This window comes from Zootoca vivipara, chromosome 8 (genome assembly GCF_965207765.1).
Source record: "Zootoca vivipara chromosome 8, rZooViv2.hap1.1, whole genome shotgun sequence".
Classification (NCBI taxonomy): Eukaryota; Metazoa; Chordata; class Lepidosauria; order Squamata; family Lacertidae; genus Zootoca; species Zootoca vivipara.
This window is the reverse complement of record NC_142591.1, coordinates 79276216-79299255: the sequence shown is the minus strand read 5'-3', so window position 1 is coordinate 79299255 and position 23040 is coordinate 79276216. Positions and strand designations below refer to the sequence as shown.

The window sequence follows — 23040 nt, the reverse complement described above, 5'->3', positions numbered from 1 at the left end:
GAACCATTTGCAGCGAGGGTCAAGGATAAGCTGGGACAGCCACTCAGTGGTTGTGCATTGTTGCCAAAGAGCTTTGTCTGGCTGCCTCGTTTTGTCAAGTTGCAATAGATATGCTAAGCATTATTATTAGAGACACAACGAGGCATCTAAAACAAAGCATTTATAAATTGTCTCCTCTTTGCCCTCCTCTCTTCTTCTTCTGATATATAACTGGGGAGGGGGAGAGATGGTAGGAACAAAATATACAAACTGTGAAAACAGTAGGAGGTAGGACCAAAGAAATTGCAAATTGGGAAAACATTTTGCAATTCTATGCCAGTTATGTGCACACCTACACACACAGCGCATGGGGGCTGCAGTGATGGGTACAGGAAGTTCTCAGGAAGTTTCTTTCAAAGGGACAGTTGTCCCAACCACTCCTTAAGAGGAACTGTGTACTCATTGCCAGCTTAAAATTCAGCTAGGTTGTTCTTTTCTTCAGTACAGATCGAAGCTAGTTTGTGGGGAAATGCATCAAAACACCATATTTTATAAGAAGTGGAATAGATACAGGACAGACACAAATTGTGGCTAATGTGTGCCCAGCTTCCGAAGTCAGTGGTGGGAACACACTGGATGTGGAATATGTGGGAGTTTGTACACAGTCCACGTCTCTATTAGCCTTCAAGATTGTTCCATTGTTGGGAATTCCATTCCTCCCATGCTGCAGGTGTGTGGGATTGTTACATGTCACATGCCTGTGTTTGCATTTCCAGCACTGATTGTTGGAGTCTTGTGAGCGGAAATTGAGATACGCTGTTCCGTTCTGTATCACTATTGTTTTTGCAGTTCTCTCTCTGGGAAAGAAAGACAGAGAGAGAGGCCATGTTTTCTTTGTTATGTTACGTTTGATTTTGTGCGCAGTAAATGAGGCTTAGATGTTACACCCCGAGGCTCAGCTTCTGTTTGGACTCTGCTAGTCCTGTGCTCATGTCCTTGGATATGGGTCACATCAGCATGACGGGACACCGGAGTGATTAATCCCCGGTGACGCTGCGTTGGGGGGGGAAGGCCTTGGCATTATCACCCAACAGTGTACACAGTCCAAATCTCTATTGGCCTTCAAGATTGTTCCAACTATTTAGAAACTGCTTGGTTGGTTAGAGCATGGTGCTGATAACTCCAGGGTTGCGGGTTTGATCCCCGTATGGGGACAGCTACATATTTCTGTATTGCAGGGGGTTGGACTAGATGGTCCTTCTATGATTCTATGCACATAGAGATGGGAAGAATTTAATTTGGTTTGCAGTTAGAGGCAAATTTGCCCAAATTACACTTTCCAAAGCAATGCCTGAACGGAAATGCAGCCATCCTTCGGAATTCACATGTCTCTTTGAGTTTTGCAATGAAGTTCTCTAGCCAAGTGATGTATACAAAAATGCATATATGAGGATAAAGTGTACATAAAATGTGCATGTTCCTGAAAATAACATTTTAAAAAGCATATTAGGGAATAGGCTTCCCATAGGTATCTGGTCACTGGGAGAATAGGAAGCTGGGCTACATGGGACAGTGACTAGATCTAGCAGGTTAATAATAATAATAATAATAATAATAATAATAATAATAATAATTTGTTTTATTTATACCCTGCTCATCTGGAATTAAGATTGCCGGAAGAAATATCAACAAGCTCAGGTATGCAGATGACACAACCTTGATGGCAGAAAGCGAGGAGGAATTAAAGAACCTTTTAATGAGGGTGAAAGAGGAGAGCGCAAAATATGGTCTGAAGCTCAACATCAAAAAAACCAAGATCATGGCCACTGGTCCCATCACCTCCTGGCAAATAGAAGAGGAAGAAATGGAAGCAGTGAGAGATTTTACTTTCTTGGGTTCCATGATCACTGCAGATGGTCAGTCACTACAGTGGTCACGAAATTAAAAGACGCCTGCTTCTTGGGAGAAAAGCAATGACAAACCTAGACAGCATCTTAAAAAGCAGAGACATCACCTTGCCGACAAAGGTCCGTATAGTTAAAGCTATGGTTTTCCCAGTAGTGATGTATGGAAGTGAGAGCTGGACCATAAAGAAGGCTGATCGCCGAAGAATTGATGCTTTTGAATTATGGTGCTGGAGGAGACTATTGAGAGTCCCATGGACTGCAAGAAGATCAAACCTATCCATTCTTAAGGAAATCAGCCCTGAGTGCTCCCTGGAAGGACAGATCGTGAAGCTGAGGCTCCAATATTTTGGTCACCTCATGAGAAGAGAAGAATCCTTGGAAAAGACCCTGATGTTGGGAAAGATTGAGGGCACTAGGAGAAGGGGAAGACAGAGGACGAGATGGTTGGACAGTGTTCTCGAAGCTACGAACATGAGTTTGACCAAACTGTGGGAGGCAGTGCAAGACAGGAGCGCCTGGCCTGCTATGGTCCATGGGGTCACGAAGAGTCGGACACGACTAAACGACTAAACAACAACATCTGTTCTCCAGAGCACTGAAATGCTCCGGGGTTTCAGATAGATTGCAAAAATAGACAGGCCATTGGTGCAGTGGTACCTCGGTTTGCGAACGCAATCCGTTCTGCAGAGGCGTTCGCTCGCCGAGGCATTTGCTTGCGGAAGGCATGCTTCTTCACATGCGCGAAGCGCCGATAGATCACTTCTGCACATGTGCGAGCTGCGCAGATCGCGTCTGCGCATCTGACACCGCGGAACCCGTATGTAAACACTTCCGGGTCCGCGGCGTTCGTAAGCGGAGGTTTTCGTAAACCGAGGTAGGCGTAAACCGAGGTTCCACTGTAATAGCCACAGTGCAGATCTAGATTCTTATCTACATTTCTTTTTATTTTGCATACATCAAATGATGTTGGGCAGAAAAAGAAGAGGAACTTGGATTGTAAAATAAATCACTTTTTTCCCTCAAAGAAAACAATTAAGGGGGGGGACCCTCTTTCATTAAATCTGATCACTTTGTTTAGTCGTGGGTGCTTGTAACATCCAAGAAATAATTTTACGGTGAAGATCGCAGACTCTGGATTAATACACATGGCTGAAACAGTTTCTTTCTCCTTTTTTTGTTTTCAGAACTTGAAAGTTGTAGCCTTAAACTCAAAATGAAAAAATTCTGATCAAGAGTTTCAAAGAGCTGTGGAGATGAGAAAAGATGTCAAAGGAACAACATTTTCATCTCCCATAAAAGTCAGGCAACATTAAGCAAAAGAATGGCTTGAACCTATTGTTTGGTTTTAAAATGATGCCTCCATTCTCTTTCCTGAAACTGCTTTGGACGGATGGGAGTGGGGATGTAACAACAGGGTGAGAGAGTCATTGGAAGAGAAAAATGATGAGCCAGACCATATTAATTACATCTGAGAAGGTCAAATGAAAATTTCCCATAAGGGATGTAAGGCCACATTCACACAATGCAATTAAAGTGGTATCATGCTACTTTAAACTGTCCTGGCTTCCCCCAAAGTTTCTGAATGATGTTGAGAGAAGTTTGGTGACTCCCCTACAATTCTCAGCATTCGCTGGGAGGAAGAATTCATAGCTACAATTTCAGAGTGGTTTAGCTTCTACATGCAAACCAGGAAGTGACCTATCCAGACCTATCAGCCAATCACCCATTCCCACCACCCTTCTGAGTAATACCCCTCCCACTATATATAAGGGTCTGGTGACTTCTGTTTCAGTGTATCTGAAGAAGTGCGCATGCACACGAAAGCTCATACCAATGACAAACTTACTTGGTCTCTATGGTGCTACCGGAAGGAATTTTTCTATTTTATTTTTATTTTGCCAAACGGAGTCAAGGTTGCTGTTAACATTTTCTGCAGTCCTGCGGAGAAAAGCTGAAGACTCGGCATCCAGAAGCTGCAAACATCCCATGATATTCTAACAGGAGTGTCTCCTCCTCCTGCTTCCTCCACCAGTGAGTGGCTTAGCAACCTAAAAGGGGCAGATTCTGTTTATGAAACATTCAGCACTGGTATGGGATTGTGGCAAAATAAATCAGACTTAGCAATGGCTCTTAATAATCGCTGCATGTCTATCGGAGAGGACCTTTCGCATACTGCCTTAAATAATTCACAGCTCCTCAAATATTGCATTAAATAATTCAAGGACAGTACAGGCGTTGTGATTAATGATCTGTATCTGATATTTCTGCTAATGCTGCAAGGAATGGGAGGGAGGGGGGGGGAGAGATTCAGATATATGAAGAGGCATCAACACAGTCACTCTAAGCCAATGCAAGGAGTCTATTAGGAGAGTGCCTGGTATTCTATATATAAAGAGAGATTCGAGATATCTCTCTCACACACACCATCCTCTTTTCTTGTTTTTTATTATTATTTAAGAACCTGTTCAGTACACTGGAAGTGACTGATTTAGTCAAGAGTTTTCATCGTCTAATCTTCTCACCAAATCTATAGGAAGTGCATCCTTGTTTCCATCATGAATATCTGAACTTCCGGCCAAGATGGAGATGATGGAGAAAAGTAGAGTGAGGGGAGCCATCAATAGCCTGCTGACACTCACTTCATGCGAGTTTTTGGCTGATGCTGGAAGCTGCAGAGACAGAAACATGGCTGCTTTGTGCTGGACCCAACCTTATAACTTGGGACAGCCCAAACATCTACCAAACATTCAAAAAGCAGAGATACAGTAGTCATTGGAGACTTCAAGTACCCCAATATCGGTTGGAACTCAAACTCTGCCAAGAATGTAAGGTCCAACAAATTCCTCTTGCCTCGCTGATAATTTCATTCGCCAGGAAGTGGAAGAAGCAACAAGGGGACCATCTATCTTGGACCTTTGTCACGTGACAAAGTGGAAGTACTGGGAACCTTGGGAGGAAGTGATCATGTCCTCTTGGGTTTCATGATACAGAGGTAAGGGAAAGCTGGATGCAGTCAGACAATGCACTCTGGACTGTAAGAAGTCAGATTTCAAAAAGTTGAAGGATCTACTGAGTGAGTAAGAAATACTCATGGTAAAAAATACTCAAAGAGAAAGGAGTCCAAGATGGGTGGGAGTTTCTTAAACGTGAAATATTGAAGGCACAAATGCAGACAATTCCAACAAGAAGGAAAGGGTGAGGTGGTGGCGTAGGAAGGGGTGGGTGGTGGGTGTGGTCCGCCCTGGGTGTCATCACTGAGGGGGGGGTGACCTGCAGCGTGCCCAAGCCACACGTCTCTCCTGGGGAGTGTTGCAGTGGCTTGGGCACCTGCAGGCTCCACACTGCCTGAAACGGCAACGTGGGGCTTGCTGACTCCATGGAGCTTCTGCGCAGCGTGCTCTGCCCCAGCTTGCGCTGCCCCCAGGTGCAGAGCATTTGTGCTGCCCCGGGCACCCGAGCACCTAGCTACGCTGCTGGTGGGGGGGCATCTAAAGAATCCAGTGTGACTGAATAAGGAGCCGGAACAAAATTTTAAAAAATCCTTCCAGTAGCACCTTAGAGACCAACTAAGTTTGAGCTTTCATATGCATGCACTCTTCTATTCATCTACTTGCACTAGTGTGCTTTCGAACTGCTAGGTTGTCAGGAACTGGGACAGAGCACGGATTCAAACCGCCAACATTCCCATTGGTAAGCCAAAGAGGCTGTGGTTTAGACCACAGCACCACCCGCACCAGAAGCAGTTCAATTTTGTTGGCCACATAACCTGGAAAGCTGTCTGTGGACAAATGCCGGCTCCCTTGGCCTGAAGCGAGATGAGCACTGCACTCCATAGTCGCCTTTGACTGGACTTAACCATCCAGGGCTCCTTTACCTTTACCCTTTTTTTAATCCCCTCCATCCTATGCTCAGGTTGTATATATGTGTGAATAAAAGCAAATATACTAAAGGCACCATGGTCTCCATTGATCTTCATTCCAATGAAACTGAACCTGGGTAAGTGTAGGAAACCCTGTAGTCTCTCGCCGCCTATATATTGGGGTTGCATACAACACTATGAAACACGTTAATTAAACACATTAAATAAGGAGAATCCACACCCCTCTGAAAGCCTCTTGCACTGGGATCACCGGGATCTGCTTCACAGGACTGATACGAACACAATAAAGACTGTTAAACGCTTTTGTAAATGGAACATGCTGTATAAATAGGAGCTATAAAATGCCAATAAATGTTAGTGCAACAGAGGCCCCAGCTGAACCTTAAAAAGGTCAAAGCGGTTTTATTGTGTTCTGGATATTCAGACAAAATGACTTTATGGGGATGAATAGCTTTCCATGTACTCCCTGATGAACTGTTAATATTTAACGCAGATTCAAAACTTCTTTTCAGAGAGCAAACCTTGCCTGGGTGCGAAGCACTTAATATTCTGTAGGTCATCACATTCATGCTATGCTGTACTCCCAGCCCCATCTGAAGCCTGTGATCCTGCGCTTGTGTGTCACACCGCAAAGTCATCAGCCTCGAGGAAATTCATTTCCAGAGCCCCGATACAAAGGCTGGCTTCTGAAGTTCCGGCTTCATATTGTTCTTTCAAAAGGCACTTGGTTCCCAAATGGGAACTAATGTATTGAAAGGCAAGTGACAAAAGTCGTGGCAGTTCAAACAAACAATGGCTAGGAGGGAGAGCTGCGGTAGATATTTGCATTTGAATAGCAGCAAACACTGTAAATATGTTGACACAGAGCTTATTTTGAGAGGGATTAGGGCAGCTGGTCCCATCACCTCCTGGCAAATAGAAGGGGAAGAAATGGAGGCAGTGAGAGATTTTACTTTCTTGGGCTCCTTGATCACTGCAGATGGTGACAGCAGTCACGAAATTAAAAGACGCCTGCTTCTTGGGAGAAAAGCAATGACAAACCTAGACAGCATCTTAAAAAGCAGAGACATCACCTTGCCGACAAAGGTCCGTATAGTTATAGCTATGGTTTTCCCAGTAGTGATGTATGGAAGTGAGAGCTGGACCATAAAGAAGGCTGATCGCCGAAGAATTGATGCTTTTGAATTATGGTGCTGGAGGAGACTCTTGAGAGTCCCATGGACTGCTAGAAGATCAAACCTATCAATTCTTAAGGAAATCAGCCCTGAGTGCTCCCTGGAAGGACAGATCGTGAAGCTGAGGCTCCAATACTTTGGCCACCTCATGAGAAGAGAAGAATCCTTGGAAAAGACTCTGATGTTGGGAAAGATTGAGGGCACTAGGAGAAGGGGACGACAGAGGACGAGATGGTTGGACAGTGTTCTTGAAGCTATGGGAGGCAGTGCAAGACAGGAGTGCCTGGCGTGCTATGGTCCATGGGGTCACGAAGAGTCGGACACGACTAAACGACTAAACAACAACAACAACAACAACACATTAGGACTTCTATGGGAAGCAACGGTGTTGTACAGCTTTTCCCCGCAATAAGTATGCAAAGTGTACATCTCAGAAGACACCAATATGTGCATCTGGGACCCTTGACCAGGCCATAAATGTATGCAAGAGTAGTTAAAGATGCATATATTATAGAGCTATGAAGATACTGTTATCTACCAATAGTGAGAGACCCCAGGAGTTCCAGGCACTTACTTACGGTGAGTGTATGAAGAGAAGACAATCAACTTACCTGGTCTTCCTCATCCATCATCATGCTCTGAAACAAGGAGGCTCCAATCTCTTGCTACCAACCCCAAATGAGCAAAAGACATTCCCTCTCCATATTTGGGCACCTGGGACTGAATTCATGAATGGTGCGCTATGGGAAATAGACACATGCTTTTTAAAAATAATAATAATACAGTATATATATATATTCTGCAGTAGTTGTTTATGGCCCTGCCTTTTACTGTCGTCAATGGTTTTATTGATTAATGTTGCTTTTCTGTGCTTTATGAGCAATTGTAAACCAACCTGGAATGTTTAAATTGGGCAATGCAGAAATGCTCTCAATAAATAAATACAAACAATACGTAGCAAAGTGGAATTAGGCTGCAACCCAAACCTACCTTACGCCAGGCTGCTGGTGGCTTGGATTGAGTAGTGGCATCCCTGCGCTCACTTCACATTGTTCAGGTGGCTTGCCTGCCACTGCTCTAGAGATGGTTGTGTCACTCCTTTGGTGCAAACATTTCCCTTCCAGCTACTGAACATGGGGGCAAGCAGAAAGACCACTGTCAGCATCCCTATCACCAAAGCCTGGTGAATAGTCCCCAAACCTGCCATTGCAGGTACCAGGATGAGCCAGCCCAGAATTCACTGGATGACATAGAGCCATAAAGTCCTCTAGTCCAACCCCCTGCAATGCAGGAATCTCAGCTAAAGCATCCGTGACAGATGGACATCCAATATCTGCTTGAAAATCTCCAAGGAAGGAGAATCTACAACCTCCTCCTGAGGGAGACCATTCGTAGACCAACTAGAATCTCAACTAAAGCATCCATGACAGATGACCATCCAACCTCTGCTTAAAAACCTCCAGTGAAGGAGACTTCACAACCTACTGAAAGAGACCATTCTACTGTCAAACAGCTCTTACTGTCGGAAAGTTCTTCCTGATGTTTAGTCAGAATCTCTTTTCTTGTAACTTGAAGCCATTGGTTCGAGTCCTACCCTCCAGAGCATGAGAAAGCAAGCTTGTTCCCTCTTCCATGTGACAGCCCTTGAGCTATTTGAAGATGGCTGTCCTATCTTCTCTCGGTCTCCTCTTTTCCAGGCTAAACATACCCAGCTCCATCAGTCACTCCTCATAAGGCTCAAGATGTCTCGGAATACATCTAGGGGAGGGAAAAACAAAACCCAGTTTGGATTGGACTAGCTTCTCTACTCATAATTTCAGAACCACGGCCCCACCTGCACTAAACATTTAAAGCGGTATCATACCACTTTTAACAATTACAACTTCCACCAAAGAATCCTGTAGTTTGTGCTTGGGGTTCTTAAGAGGCCCCTATCCCCGTATTCAAAGGTTCCTTGAGAGGTAGGATCGGCTGTTAAATTGCTATGAGAACTGTAGCTTTGTGGGTGGAATAGGGCAGTGGTTGACTTTGGGCTCTCAAATTTCAGGCGCACAGTGTGGTGCTTAAATTCAGCACCCCCACCTCTCGAGCTCCACTCTAGAGCATTGTTGTGGCACCCTCTGCTGAGAGGTGCCCAGGGAGGCCGAACCGGTCATGCTACCCTAAAACCACCTCTGAATAGGGGACTCCTGAAAACTCTCAGCCGTGACTGAGGGTAGGATACTGTTTTAAATGTATAGTATGGATAGAGCCAGAGATAGATTCTCTCAGGCTCAAGAGTGCGCAGGCACACCCGCCCACCCCGAACTTCAATTTCAGCCCCAGATACAATTCTATTTTCACTTGGACAGAGTCCATTGGCCTGAGTAAAGGAGCTTACAATCCCATCGCAGCATTCTATTAAAATCACCCTCTCCCTACCATCTCTCCCTTGGAGATAATGATTATGTAACAAAGTTGACGAGAATATTTTTTGTCAAAAGTGACACGCTGAATATTCAGACATGATTTTCTCTGGCTCCACCTTTGAAATGTCATCAGGAGATGATTCACTTGTGGCACCTGCGTGTTTCTCCTTCCACTACTGTCAGATTCTGCTGAGAATCTGAGCACGCCATCTCCCGCCTTTCTTCTTGCAGCAAGAATCTATTTCTGAATAATCAGGCGCTTAAGGATGCCCCATCAGGATGCAGAGCTGGTCAATTTACTCACTGGGCTGAATTTTTCTTCCCTTCTTCCCATCAACATATATGCCACTTTACAAAGCAGCAATGTGACAGCTCCCCTGCTCTAAGGAGATGGCAGTCTAAATTTAGACACTACAGTCTTTTATGTCATTTAATTTGGGAAGGAGAACTAAAGAGTACCACCAAAGGCTTGCGCACCCTTTCTTTCCTAACCTTCCTTCCTTCCAACAGTATAAGCTGCCTTACACTGAGACAGACTAGTGGTTCATCAAGTTTGGCTGTTCACAACCTAAAAATGCAATATAAAAACACAAAAGACATAGTAAAAACAAGAACAACAAAAACAGCCAACCAATAAACCCCTCCCCTCCCCCTGTGATTTTCAAATGAAGGGAAGTGTACAAATTTAATAAACAAACAAACAAACATGAAAAAACCCAATATTTTATATGTACTGTGGACGCTCGGGTTGTGAACGAGATCCATGCAGGAGGCACGTTCACAACCCACAATGTTCGCAACCTGCGCATCTGTGCACGTGCGGGTTGCGATTTGGCGCTTCTGTGCATGGGCAAAGCGCGGTTTAGCGCTTCTGCGCATGCGCGCACGCCGAAACCCAGAAGTAACCCATTCCGGTACTTCCGGGTTCGACATGGAGCGCAACCCAAAAAGACGCAACCTGAAGCAGCTGTAACCTGAGGTATGACTGTACTTTTTAATTGGAGATAGGAAGGTCCCACTTGAAGAAGAAAATCTAAATCGTTTTCTCTAGTATCACACACACACACACACACAGAGAGAGAGAGAGAGAGAGAGAGAGAGAGAGAGACACTCCACTATCTCTACTGCCACAGGCAGTCTGCACCTCCAAGTCTCTCAGGTGGGCGTCGTTGTGGACTAAATTTCCACCCACCCCTTGTGATCCGGTGGCAGAGGCCCTGCCCTATAGGCCAGTGTTTCCCAACCTTGTGCCTCCAGATATTTTGGGACTACAACTCCCATCATCCCTAGCTAGCAAGACCAGTGGTCAGGAATGAAGGGAATTGTAGTCCGAAAACAGCTGGAGGCACAAGGTTGGGAAACACTGCTCTAGGCCACTTCCTGGGCAGCAAAGGATGTCCTTGGACTGAACTTGCTGCCTGGGGAAGTGGATTTTGCCTGCTCGCATAATTAGCCAATTTTGATTAGGCCTGAGGGTAGGCTGCTTCCAAGGGGGAACCTGACTGGGCCTGCTATATTTGCTCAGTTCCTCGCCCTGTTAAGCATAATTATGTAATTCACACTGAAATGCCTGTTTGTATTGCTGAAATGGTTTAGCTGGAAGATTCCACTGAAGCTAAAGAAGAGCAAGACAGGCTCTCTAAGCTCATGGACGGCTTGATAATTATCTGTTGTTGTTCTCTGCTAGCTCTCATGTGAGTGTTTAATCTTAAATCACATGGAAATGTATTGAATTGCAAATCACCGTTGTGAAGGGAGTTGACTTTTGCTTCCAGGCTTAGTAGGAGTAGGGATGTGTAAAAGGCTCTCCTGAAGGGAGAGAAAACAGTTCCAGGCTAATGGAGGCTGAAAGGAGAGAGAGAATGATAGCCAGTGTGGTGTAGTGGTTAAGAGCAGTAGACTCCAAATCTGGGGAACCGAGTTCGCGTCTCCGCTCCTCCACATGCAGCTGCTGGGTGACCTTGGGCTAGTCACACTTCTCTGAAGTCTCTCAGCCCCACTCACCTCACAGAGTGTTTGTTGGGGGAGCGGGAGGGAAAGGAGAATGTTAGACGCTTTGAGACTCCTTCGGGTAGTGATAAAGCGGGATATCAAATCCAAACTCCTCCTCCTCCTCCTCTTCTTCTTCTTCTTTGATTCTAGGTCTGTTTGGAATTATGAAGGGAGAGATTTTCCAATTGTGTTATTGAGCTAAATCTGATCATATAGTTTGCATTGTATAATTCTGATTGTATGGCCCCCCATATCCCTAAAATGCTTCTTAAAATGCTTTCCTTTTTGCCTCTGCGTCTGTGCACCAAAGTGGGCCAAAGTGTAATAAAAACATTCAATAGCAAGACAGAATGCCCTGCTAAGCTATCAAGGCCAGATTACTGTCTTGTCTGATGCTAGCAGTCTGACACAAAGAGCAGGCAAGATAGATAGGAATTCAAGCCCCCACTCAAGGCTGAGTGAGGATGCTACCGGGGTAGCATGAGTCAGCATGCACAGGACCGGACATGGATCTTCCTTATATGTACTTGTGACCCCCTTTTTGTTTAAGAGAAGGACAGGATACGGATTTTCCTAATATGGATTTGTAACCTGTGACCCCCTTGCGTGCGCACAGTTACAGAGGAGGGGGAAAGGAGCCCAAGAAGTGTATAAGAAGCTTTGCAAATTTGTGTTTCTTCACTCTTGTCATGGAGCTGATCACCAAGAGTCTCTTAAATATTTAAGAATTAAATTCTTTCTCTGGATTCAACCCTCGGTGTCATTATTGGCTGTCTCTGTCCCTGCCTGGGCGCAACTTAAAGGACCCTTAGAAGCTAATAAGGCTACAATTATATAATATTTCCAAGAAGATGCTGAGCCTATGCTTAGTTAAGCATATCTTATCTTATGGAATTATTTGGATGTGCCTTTGATGTTTTTGTTCTGTTTCGAAGAAAGTTCTGCAAGTAAGGTTTTGAACAAACTAATTAGTTTTGAACTAATGGGTCTGGACACTGATTTGTTCCAAAAGGAGCCAGTTTTTATGCATCTGGTTGCTTCATGCTGCACAGGATTACTATCTACAATTTCCCCTTGGGATTTAAAGAGAGCCCGTGGCTGAACTTGGCAGTCACTCCAGTGCGGACTTCCAAATACCAGTTGCTGGAAACCCCAAGAGTGGTTGCAAGTTTCCCTGTCCACTGTGCGAAGGGGATGCTAGACTAGCTGAGCTAGTGGCCTGATACAGCAAGACTCTACTTATGTTCGGCTACTTTCTCTTTTCTTTCCCTTCTCCTCCTCCAATCATCACATACCAACTTCTCACTCTTAGTCCATTCATGGTAGGGAGGGGGATTTGTAATAGCTTGAAACCCCAAGACAAAGAAGCCAGATGAAATTGTCAAAAAAAAACCACCCCAAAATATTAAAAAACCTCTCCGCTTTCATTTGCACCAATCCTGATCACCTTCCCCTATCTGTCTTGAGGTATTTTTACTGCCTCCGTTTCTTTCTTACCATAAAACTCAGAGCAGTAGCAGTGCCTTGGACAGTTCCATTAAGAACTTTCTCCAAGGAGAAGAAGTTTTCAATTATTTAGTTCCTGGTAAACTTTTCTTTTCTTCTGTTTGTCCATTCTTCTTATGTCAGTGCACTCGAACAAAGGCCTAATGGTACCCTTGTGCCTCCATTTCTATTAAAAGGATACCTCGTATTCACGGTTCATCTGGGATAAAGCGGCTTAGCTGGACTTCAAAATCTGACAGCTCAAATCGGAACTGTTTTATAAGCAGCTCTATAATACAAATGGTAGGGTTACCCTCAGGCCAGCACATAAATGTATAATGTAATTCTCCGAGAGATATTCTTTTTTGCCACTAGAGGCAAAATCCTGGCAGTGCCCCTCCCTTCCGCCCAGCACCTGGTACCTGCCACTGCTGGGTGCTCACCGCTGCTGAGTGCTTGCCACCTCCTGCCCCTCAACCTCACCTGTGGCACACTCCTCTACTCATCCCCAGGTTGCTGCAAAGAGGGGTGCTTGCCCAGGGGCGAATAGAGCAGTGTGTCACTGCCACCACCCACGAGTGCGCTGCTGCAGCTGCCAGGATCAAGGAGTAAGTGTCTGGCAACAGTGAGTGCCTGACAGGGGCAAAGGGCGGGAGGTGGCAGTGGCTCATAGGCTCTTTCTGTGATGGGGGCGTCCTGATGGTGCAGGGAGTAAAGGTGGCAATGCTGGCAATGAGGCAGCAGCGGGTGCAGCCCCCCCTCCCAATCTTCCTATCACTCATCTCGCCACTTTGGGGGATGACTTCCCCTCCTCTCCCTTTGATGCCTCAAAGCAGCTTGCTTCAAACTGCTTCGTGCATGGGCCAGCTGTGACATCAGCAAACTCCCCTCCTGCAGTTCCTAACAACAACTGGTATTCAGAGTCCCAATGCCTCCGGCAGTATTCTTCCAGGAGAGATTCAGCCAGCATCCTCGTTGTTGACTTTCAGGTGTCTCTTGTAGACCTTCTGTCAAGGAATGGCTAGAGGAGGAGGAATGGTGGGAAGCTACAGCTGAAGACCCCCAGGGAAGCATCCAAGGAGGAAGGCTCTGTAGCCTTATTAGCTACTAAGGGTTCTTAAGTTGCGCCCAGGCAGGGACAGGGACAGTCAATAACGACACCAGGGGTTGAGTTCCATTCAGAGAAAGAGTTTAATTCTTAAATTTAAGAGACTCTTGGTGATCATCTCACGACAAGAGTAAAGAAACACAAATTTGCAAAGCTTCTTATACACTTCTTGGGCTCCTTTCCCCCTCCTCTGTAAATGTGCGCACACAAGGGGGTCACAGGTTACAAATCCATATTAGGAAAATCCGTATCCTGTCCTTCTCATAAACACAAAGGGGGTCACAAGTACATATAAGGGAGATCCGTGTCCGGCCTTGTGCATAAACACATGCTGACTCATGCTACCCCGGTAGCATCCTCACTCAGCCTTGAGTAAGACTATACGTCAAGCATAGCAGCTTCCAGCGTCAAGCTCATCCGCTGATAAGCCTTTCTCTGTGTTCCAGACAAGGCCAGCTTATTCGGCCTTGATAGGAAGCTGTCTCACTTACATTACACTTTGGCACACAGAGAGAGGCAAAGAGGAAAGCATTTTAAGCAAGACATCCCAGGGATGTTGGGGGGGGGGCTAAGCCATACAATCAGAATTATACAATGCAACTATATGATCTGATTCAGCTCAATAATAATACAATTGGCAAATCTCTCCCTTCAGCTCTGAGCCAGGAGAATGGTGGTGGGATCAGAGGTCAGAGGAAGAAGGGGGGCAGGGGTTGAGCAAGCAACAGGTTTGAGGGAGCAGGAGGCAACTTAGGAGCAGGAGGAGGCGGAGGCTTTGACAGAGCCACAGCAGCCTGCCAGATCCACTGTTTTCCTTTCCCCTCCACCCTTGACTCCAAAAACAAGGTCTGTGCTGACCTGCAGCTGAACCAGCCCTGACACCTTCTCATGCTATCGAGTGATGACTACAGAGTTAGTTGAGATTCTGTCTAGTGGTGTTGATGAAGTTTGGGTTCTCTGGAATTTCACAGGGACAAAGCAAGCATTATAGCCCCAATGTTCTTCTCCAGCTTGGATTTTAAATCAAGGTACCTTCAGAGACGCGGGTGGCGCTGTGGGTTAAACCACGGAGCCTAGGGCTTGCCGATCCGAAGGTCGGTGGTTCAAATCCCCAGCGACGGGGTGAGCTCCCATTGCTCGGTCCCAGCTCCTGCCAACCTAGCAGTTCAAAAGCACGTCAAAGTGCAAGTAGATAAATACAGCGGGAAGGTAAACGGCGTTTCCGTGCGCTGCTCTGGTTCGCCAGAAGCGGCTTTGTCATGCTGGCCACATGACCTGGAAGCTCTATACCGGCTCCCTTGGCCAATAACGCGAGATGAGCACCGTAACCCCAGAGTCGGCCATGACTGGACCTAATGGTCAGGGGTCCCTTTACCTTTACCTTCAGAGAAAGCGATAGGCAATCTGTGGCCCTCCAGAGGTTACTGGACTCCAACTCCCATCGGGCCAGAATGGCCGTTGATCAAGGATGATGGGAGCTGGAGTCCAGTAAAATTTGGAGGGCCATAAGTTCCCCTTCACTGTACTAGACCCTGCAAACAGCCCTGTGAGCTTGTGCATCCTTTCTCTGCCCATGCATGCGTGTTGAATGCTGCAACTGGCAGATTCCCCCCCCCTCACCATGTATCCTGTGTTGGTAATTTGACAGCCCCAAATGTGATCCCACCAACCAAAAATAGCTCTGTAGCTTTCCAATGTTAATAGGCTCCCTCTGGCACTTATTGCCCAAAGGATTATAGCATACATTAGATTCTGAATTCACACTTGGAGCTTGTTTTAACGTTGCTGAAGTTATTCTCCAGGCTCCTGTCATAGTTTTAGTCTGCTTCCAAGCAAATGTCATGATAACGCGAAGGCTTGGAATTATGCTGGGGAATTGCAATCGCCGTTGCATTGTTCCCTATCAACAGGCCATATGGAATCCTAGCTTTTTTACTATCCATGTAGAAATAAGGAAAGTCAACTGAAGTCATCAGGGGGGTTGATGAGCATCATCTTTATGAGGAAGAGCTGAAACACTGATATTGATTAGATTAGGCAGATAGATGGTAATACACAGCATACCCGCCAACATTTCTCCAATGAAAATAGGGACATCCTAAGGAAAAGTGGGACATTCCAGGATCAAATCAGAAACTGGGATGTCTTCTCTAAATCAGGGATGTCCCTGGAAAATAGGGACACTTGGAGGGTCTGACACAGACACACACAAATGTGAGACCTGCAACAAAAGAGGAGTGTGCAATGCTTAGTGTTCTGGCCAGCCAGCCACACACTTTTCCAGCATACTCCATTACACACCTGCACACAGAGCTCTACCCTCAACAAACACTCAACATTTATGTCCTCACTGGACTTTTTTGTACTTCTGCAAACCTCAGGGTTCCCCTAAACATGATGACACCTCCATTTGACTTCCCAGTGGGCCCATTTTGCCTACAAAACTGTCAACACGGAGCAGCTGAGTTTGCTGTTAGCTTGAGTGATGTTCAAAGACGTTATGAATGTGCTTCTTAAAGGCCAGGATCCAAATTTCAGCAATGGGCCATCACAATTTCTTTAATTCCTGCATTGAAAGGGGTTGGATTAGGACAGGTGAACCTTTGGGTCCCTTCCAACGCCACAATTCTACAATTCTAAGATCATCTTCATTTCTCACCTTGCTTCTGAGCTCCCCAGAACATCTTCCCCAATGAGAAAGGTTTATTTTGGGGCATATCTGGCAAGATGGCTCTTATGTTCCTGAGATTCATAAAAACTTTTGGCTATGCTATTTCTTTCAGAACCTCAGCCAACACCATCCCACACAACCTAGCAGTGAGGGGGGAGTAGTAGTAAAGCTGGTGAACATCAGTTTCTTAACCAGACTGCAGCGTTAAAACACCATAAAACACAATATCATAAAACCCAAGTATGTTATGTTCTTACCATGAAGCAAACTCTCTCTCTCATAGCTTTATTTGGTGCTCAGGCAGCATTTCAGAGTCACACTGAGATTACATCCATACCACGAGTTTAAAACACTATACTTTTTTTAATACCACTTTAATAGTCATGGGGAATCCTGGGAACTCTAGCTCCCTGGTGGGAACTGTAGCTCTGTGAGGTCGACATCCTTAACCAACTACAGTTCCCAGGACTCTCCACGGCTGTTGGAGTGGTATAGTACTGCTTCAAATATACAGTGTGGATGTGACCTGGGTACTAGTCAAAGCACTTGGCATCCATTATTGCTGTATTTATTATTATTATTATTTATTTATACCCAACCCATCTGGCTGGGTTTCCCCCACCACTCTGGGTGGCTTCCAGCAAATACCAAAATACATTAAAATATCACAGATTAAAAACTTCCCTAAACAGGACTGCCTTTAGGTGTTTTCTAAATGTCAGGTAGTTGTTAACTCCTTGACCTCCGATGGGAGGGCGTTACACAGGGCGCGCGCCACTACCGAAAAGGCCCTCTGCCTGGTTCCCTGTAGCTTTGCTTCTCGCAGTGAGGGAACCGCCAGAAGGCCCTCGGCGCTGGATCTCAGTGTCCGGGCTAAATGATGGGGGTGGAGACGCTCCTTCAGGTATACTGGACCGAGGCCGTTTAGGGCTTTAAAGGTCAGCACCAACACTTTGAATTGTGCTCAGAATTGTACTGGGAGCCAATGTAGGTCTTTCACACAGGACCTTCACCGCCTTCACTGGTTCTGATTTAAAAGAGAGATAGAGTTGGGTGCCATCTGTAAACTTTAGAAGGACCCTGTAAGGTAAGCATAGGGTTGTGCACCAGATTCAGCTGCGTCTCAAGTCCTGAAGCAAATTGAGCTGATCTGGGGAAATTTATGGACCTTGGTCTAGTGAGGTTGAGGCAGCCTTGGGTCACCATGGGTCAAGAGATCCAGAGTGGCCCAGGGCTTTCAGGGGCATGGTGTCAGGCAAGAGGAAGGAGTAGCTGTGAAAAGGAGAGACCTACCTAGTGGCTCAGGCTTCATTAAAGAAGGCAGGCAGGTCCCTTTCCCACTCAATATCTCCTTCTTCCTGCTAGACCTCTCCTCCCTGCCCCTTGAAATAGCACCCCGCAGAATCAGACCCTTCTGCTTACCAGCTGGAGAGTAGGATGATCTAATGGTGCTAGCTCCTCCTCCTTTGTGAGCAGCTTCCTTGTGTAATGAAAGAGTAGCGCATTGCAGGATCAAACCCACCTGGGAGAAGGAGATTAAACAGTTCCTCCTTCCCTTGCCCTTCCCAACCAAATGTAAAAATAGGTGTTAAACGCTCCTGAATTAAGGGTTCCCATATTTTGAAGAGCAAAAAAGAGGACACATTTGCCGACTTCTGCTTTTAACTATGGATCGCTATAATGACTCTCATTTTACATACCCACAAAAAAGAGGCTGTGTTCTGGAAGAAGAAGACAGATGGCAAACCTACCTGAATTACCAGATCCAGGGCAGGTGATTCCTGGGGTTGCACAAGGCAGATTGGCCCGATCCAGAAGCCACAAGTGGGATGGATTGGAAGGGCTGTTCAGAGCCCTATTAATTGTCCCCATTTGTAGATTGGAGTGGATGAGCTGGGCTGGGTTGAGCTTAAGAGACTGGCCTACCTAATGGGCTAAAGCTCCAGGAAGGGAGATTTCAGCTGAACATCAGGAGAAACATTGTTATGGTAAGAGCAGTTTGCTAATGGGACCAGTTGCCTAAATCAGGTGTGGGCTCTCTCTATCACTGGAAGTCTTTCAGAAGAGCAGGGATGGACTCCAGTTCCCATCAGCAGCATCCTAGATGGCCAATGGTCAAAGATGATGGGAGCTGTAGTCTAGCAACACTTCGAGGACCAGAAGTTTCCCGACCCCTGGAGTAGAGGCTGAACAGCCCAATATGTTCTGAAAGCTCTATCTCTGGATTTCCTGCATCATGTAGGACGTTGCATTAGATGCTCTCCAAGGCCACCTCTCCAGCTCTTTGATTCTCTACAGACAACAAATGGTTAGGTTCATTTCAAAGCATAGTCCACACTTTGCTGGCTGATGTATCGCTTGGTCCCATTGAGATGTTCAGAACAATGTAGGGTGAATGCATGGGGAGACAGCTGTCATAAGGAGAGCCCTGATGAGTCAAGCCAGTGGCCCATCTAGTCCAGAATCCTGTTCTCACAGTGGCCAACCACAGTGGCCTGTGAGGAACCCACAAGCAGGAACCAAGCGCAAGAGCACTCTCTTCTTCTGCAGTTTCCAGAACTTGGTATACAACTGTCCTCCTGTCGATCCACAAGCCTTCACATATTAGTGGAAAGCCTGAACAAACCATTGCACATGTGTAAATTCTTTCCACTCCATTGGGAATCCTGCAAATAGAAAGTCTCTGATCACATGTACAGAGCTTAGGCACATGGCATTGTACACAGGGGAAGCTTGTTCAGAACTTCATCTGAATCGCAGGGTCCGTGGACAGTAGAGACACACACACTGCAAAATTCAGCTTACACAAGTGTGACGCTCTGGGCAGGACTAAAGTCACTGAAGGAAAATTCAAACGTGGATAATAGTGCCTGTAAATTCACTCAGCACAACTTCAAGGATTAAAACATGCAGAATGCCAAATTCTTCCTAATAAGGCCACTGTAGCAGAAAGAAGCTAAAAGCATGTTTGGCATTTTTAAAGAATCTTCTTTGATGTTGCAAGGAGTGCATTTATAATAGCAACGCTGAACACCGATATAGCCCTTTTGCTGTTCAAACCCACATGTGTTATCTAAGCGATCTTTACGCCAACCTTGTAAGGCAGCTCTCTAACTCAGTGTTCCGATTCCCATATTGGACTCGCTGGGAGCTGTGGCTGAAATAGAAGGACTTGACTGAGACCATTTGAAGACGAACCCCTCTCTAACATGGAAAGGAGCCAGTGGTGAGTGGTGCCCATTAGGACTGGTAGAGTGGAATTCAGGGAGAGCTATCCCTGATTGTCTGTAAACAGGAAGGTAGGGGCTTGCAGAGGTTGGTGAGACAGTGCCCCATTCACTATGATGGACTTCAAGAGGCCGTAGCTTCTATGCATATATGCCATATATTTAATGCACAGGGCTTCCCCTAAAAGAATCCTGGGATCTGCAGTTCATCAAGGATGATGGGAGTTGTAGTTTTGTGCAGGGCAAACTACAGTTCCCAAGGTTCTTTGTGAGTGTGATCTCACAAACAGTGAACATTCAGGAAGAACCCCACAAAGTTACCTCCTTCCTTTTTTGGTGGGGAGGGTGTGTAGAAGAAGGGAAAGCTCGGGGGGAGGGAACGCCTTCTGAGAAATTTCAGTTCACCCCTATGTGAAACCATGGAATGAGCAAAGTTGGTCGGAGGAAACTTCTTTCCCTATGTCCCCTATGCAGCGATCGTGCAGAGCAATTCTAAAAGCATCTTCTGGCCTTGTGATGAATCTCTTTCACATCCAGGTATGCTGCCCGAGGCAACGTGTCATGTCGATGACAAGCATATTGTTGGTGCTCGGCGTGACTCACCACATCCCCGGCAGTCTCATCAGGCCCCAAATGCGCAACGGCTCCGCCAGTGAAGGTCAATTTCGCCCTAGTCTTGCCATTGGCAATGGAAGTCTCTGATTATTATCCGGTGGCATCCTGGACAAGGTAATTCATGTCATGAAGAGGAGATGCCTTAACTTATTGATGTGTCTTTGCATCAAAGCTCAGCCTTGCCTCGCGGAGGCTATTTATATTTGTTATATAGCAAATGGTGTCAGCTCCTGGCAGATGCTGGCTCACCGGGGAGTAAGTGCCCAAATTTGCAGCAGCATACTAAACAAGTAAGTGATAATTTTAACACAGGATCGAAAAATAATCCTCCCCTGGTCCTGCTACCAGACGCATCATCCCGTTTAACTGTTTAATGGATGCGGTTCAGGATAGAGCAGGGATCACATCAGCGCCATACTTGTAATTGGATCTTCCTTGGGATTAAAAACCCTTCAACCTTCAAATAGCTTCTGATACTCTCTGCCTCCAGATGACCAACACAGTTAGTGTGTCTATAATGTTTTTCTTAAAAGGGGGCGTCATGGGGCAAGTAACCCTCGGTGGATTCCCTCAACAGGACATAAGGAGAACCTGATGGATTGAGCCAATGACTCATCTAACCCAGCATCTTGTTCGTACAGTGGCCAACCAGATAATAAAATAATAATAATAATAATAATAATAATAATAATAATAATAATAATAATAATAATATATTATTTATACCCCGCCCATCTGGCCGGGTCTCCCCAGCCACTCTGGGCGGCTTCCAACAGAAAAATACAACACGATAATCTATTAAACATTAAAAGCCTCCCTGAACAGGGCTGCCTTCAGATGTCTCCTAAAAGTCTGGTAGTTGTTTTCCTTTTTGACATCTGTTGGGAGGGCGTTCCACATGGCAGGCGCCACCACTGAGAAGGCCCTCTGCCTAGTTCCCTGCAACTTGGCTTCTCGCAACGAGGGAACCGCCATAAGGCCCTCGGTGCTGGACCTCAGTGTCCGGGCAGAATGATGGAGATGGAGACGCTCCTTCAGGTATACTGGACCAAGGCCATTTAGGGCTTTAAAGGTCAGCACCAACACTTTGAATTGTGCTCGGAAACGTACTGCAGATGCCTTTGAGAAACCGGCAAGCAGAACCGGAGTACAAGAGCCTTCTTTGTATCTGCAGTTTCCAGCAACTGGTTTTCAGAAGCATTGCTGCCTCCCAACTGTGGAGGCAGCAGAGCAGAGAAATCAGGGCCAGTAGCCAACAACAGCCTTGTCCTCCATGAATTAGTCTAATCCTCTTTTAAAACCATCCAAGTCAGTATCCATCACTGCCTCCTGTGGGAGGGAGTTCCATAGTTTAACTATGCGCTACATGAAGAAGCACTTTCTTTTATCGGTCCTGAATCTTCCAAAGTTCAGCGTCATTGGAAGTCCGTGAGTTCTAGTGTTCCAAGAAAAAGGAGGAGGAGGAGGAGTTTGGACTTGATATCCCACCTTTCACTCCTCTTAAGGAGTCTCAAAGCAGCTAACATTCTCCTTTCCCTTCCTCCCCCACAACAAACACTCTGTGAGGTGAGTGAGGCTGAGAGACTTCAGAGAAGTGTGACTAGCCCAAGGTCACCCAGCAGCTGCATGTGGAAGAGTGGGGGCACGAACCCAGTTCACCAGATTAGGAGTCCACCACTCTTAACCACTACACCACGCTGGCTTTTTACTTCCTCCATGTCATGTGTAATTTTGCAAACTCCTGTCATCCAGATCAGCGTTTCTCAACTGGGGGCCATAGGGCCCCCTGTCCCCCACCCCCAGGATATTCCAAGGGGGCCACAAGTGAACATAGCTGCCAAGTTTTCCCTTTTCTCGCGAGGAAGCCTATTCAGCATAAGGGTAAATCCCTTTAAAAAAGGGATAACTTGGCAGCTATGCAAGTGAACATTGCGTAAATGGGAGGGCTGCAGGATGAGACCAGGGGGCCATACAGAGGGAAATGAGAAGCGAAGAAAACAGAGAAGTGACTGAGAAAAGAAAATAGAAAACAGAGAAGCGAAGAAAATAGAAAACAGAGAACAGAGAATGCTGCTGACATTGATGTTTCTTTGCAAGAAGCGCTCATAGAGCTACAGAGCGACATAGCAGCCAAAGTAACTTGCAGTCAAGAAAAATACCATTATTTTGAATAAAGAGTACAATATCTAAAAAGCTTCCACAGCTTTGGAATAAAGCAAAATTGTTTTTCACGGCATATCCTGCTTCGTATTTGGTAGAATCAGGTTTCAGATGTGTGAATTATTTACTCAGCCTAACACAGAATCACCTTAACATAATGGACAGAGCTGATATTTGCTTATCCCTCACAGCAATAGAACTGGATATATATATATATATATATATATATATATATATATATATATATATATATATTGTCACAGTGGCCGGAGTGGGCTACTTCAGAGTAACGACGCTACGCAGCTCTGCATTTTATTCTTTTATTGGTGCTGCGTATTTACAGTGCTGAAGTCATTGCTATTTACACGGAGTGATGTGGTCAGTCGGTTCCAGAACCTCCGAATGGCTTTTGGCGCGTCTTTCTCCAACACAA

At 45.8% G+C, this 23040-nt stretch overlaps 1 long non-coding RNA gene across 1 annotated transcript; it reads right to left on the bottom strand.

The window, feature by feature from the left end:
- Positions 1-273: 273 nt before the first annotated feature.
- On the bottom strand, positions 274-4739 carry LOC148684910 (uncharacterized). The gene is made up of 3 exons (XR_015951307.1): positions 4409-4739; positions 3733-3934; positions 274-836 (listed from the first exon to the last, which is right to left on the bottom strand). It is a non-coding gene; the product is annotated as an uncharacterized LOC148684910 (long non-coding RNA).
- Positions 4740-23040: the final 18301 nt, after the last annotated feature.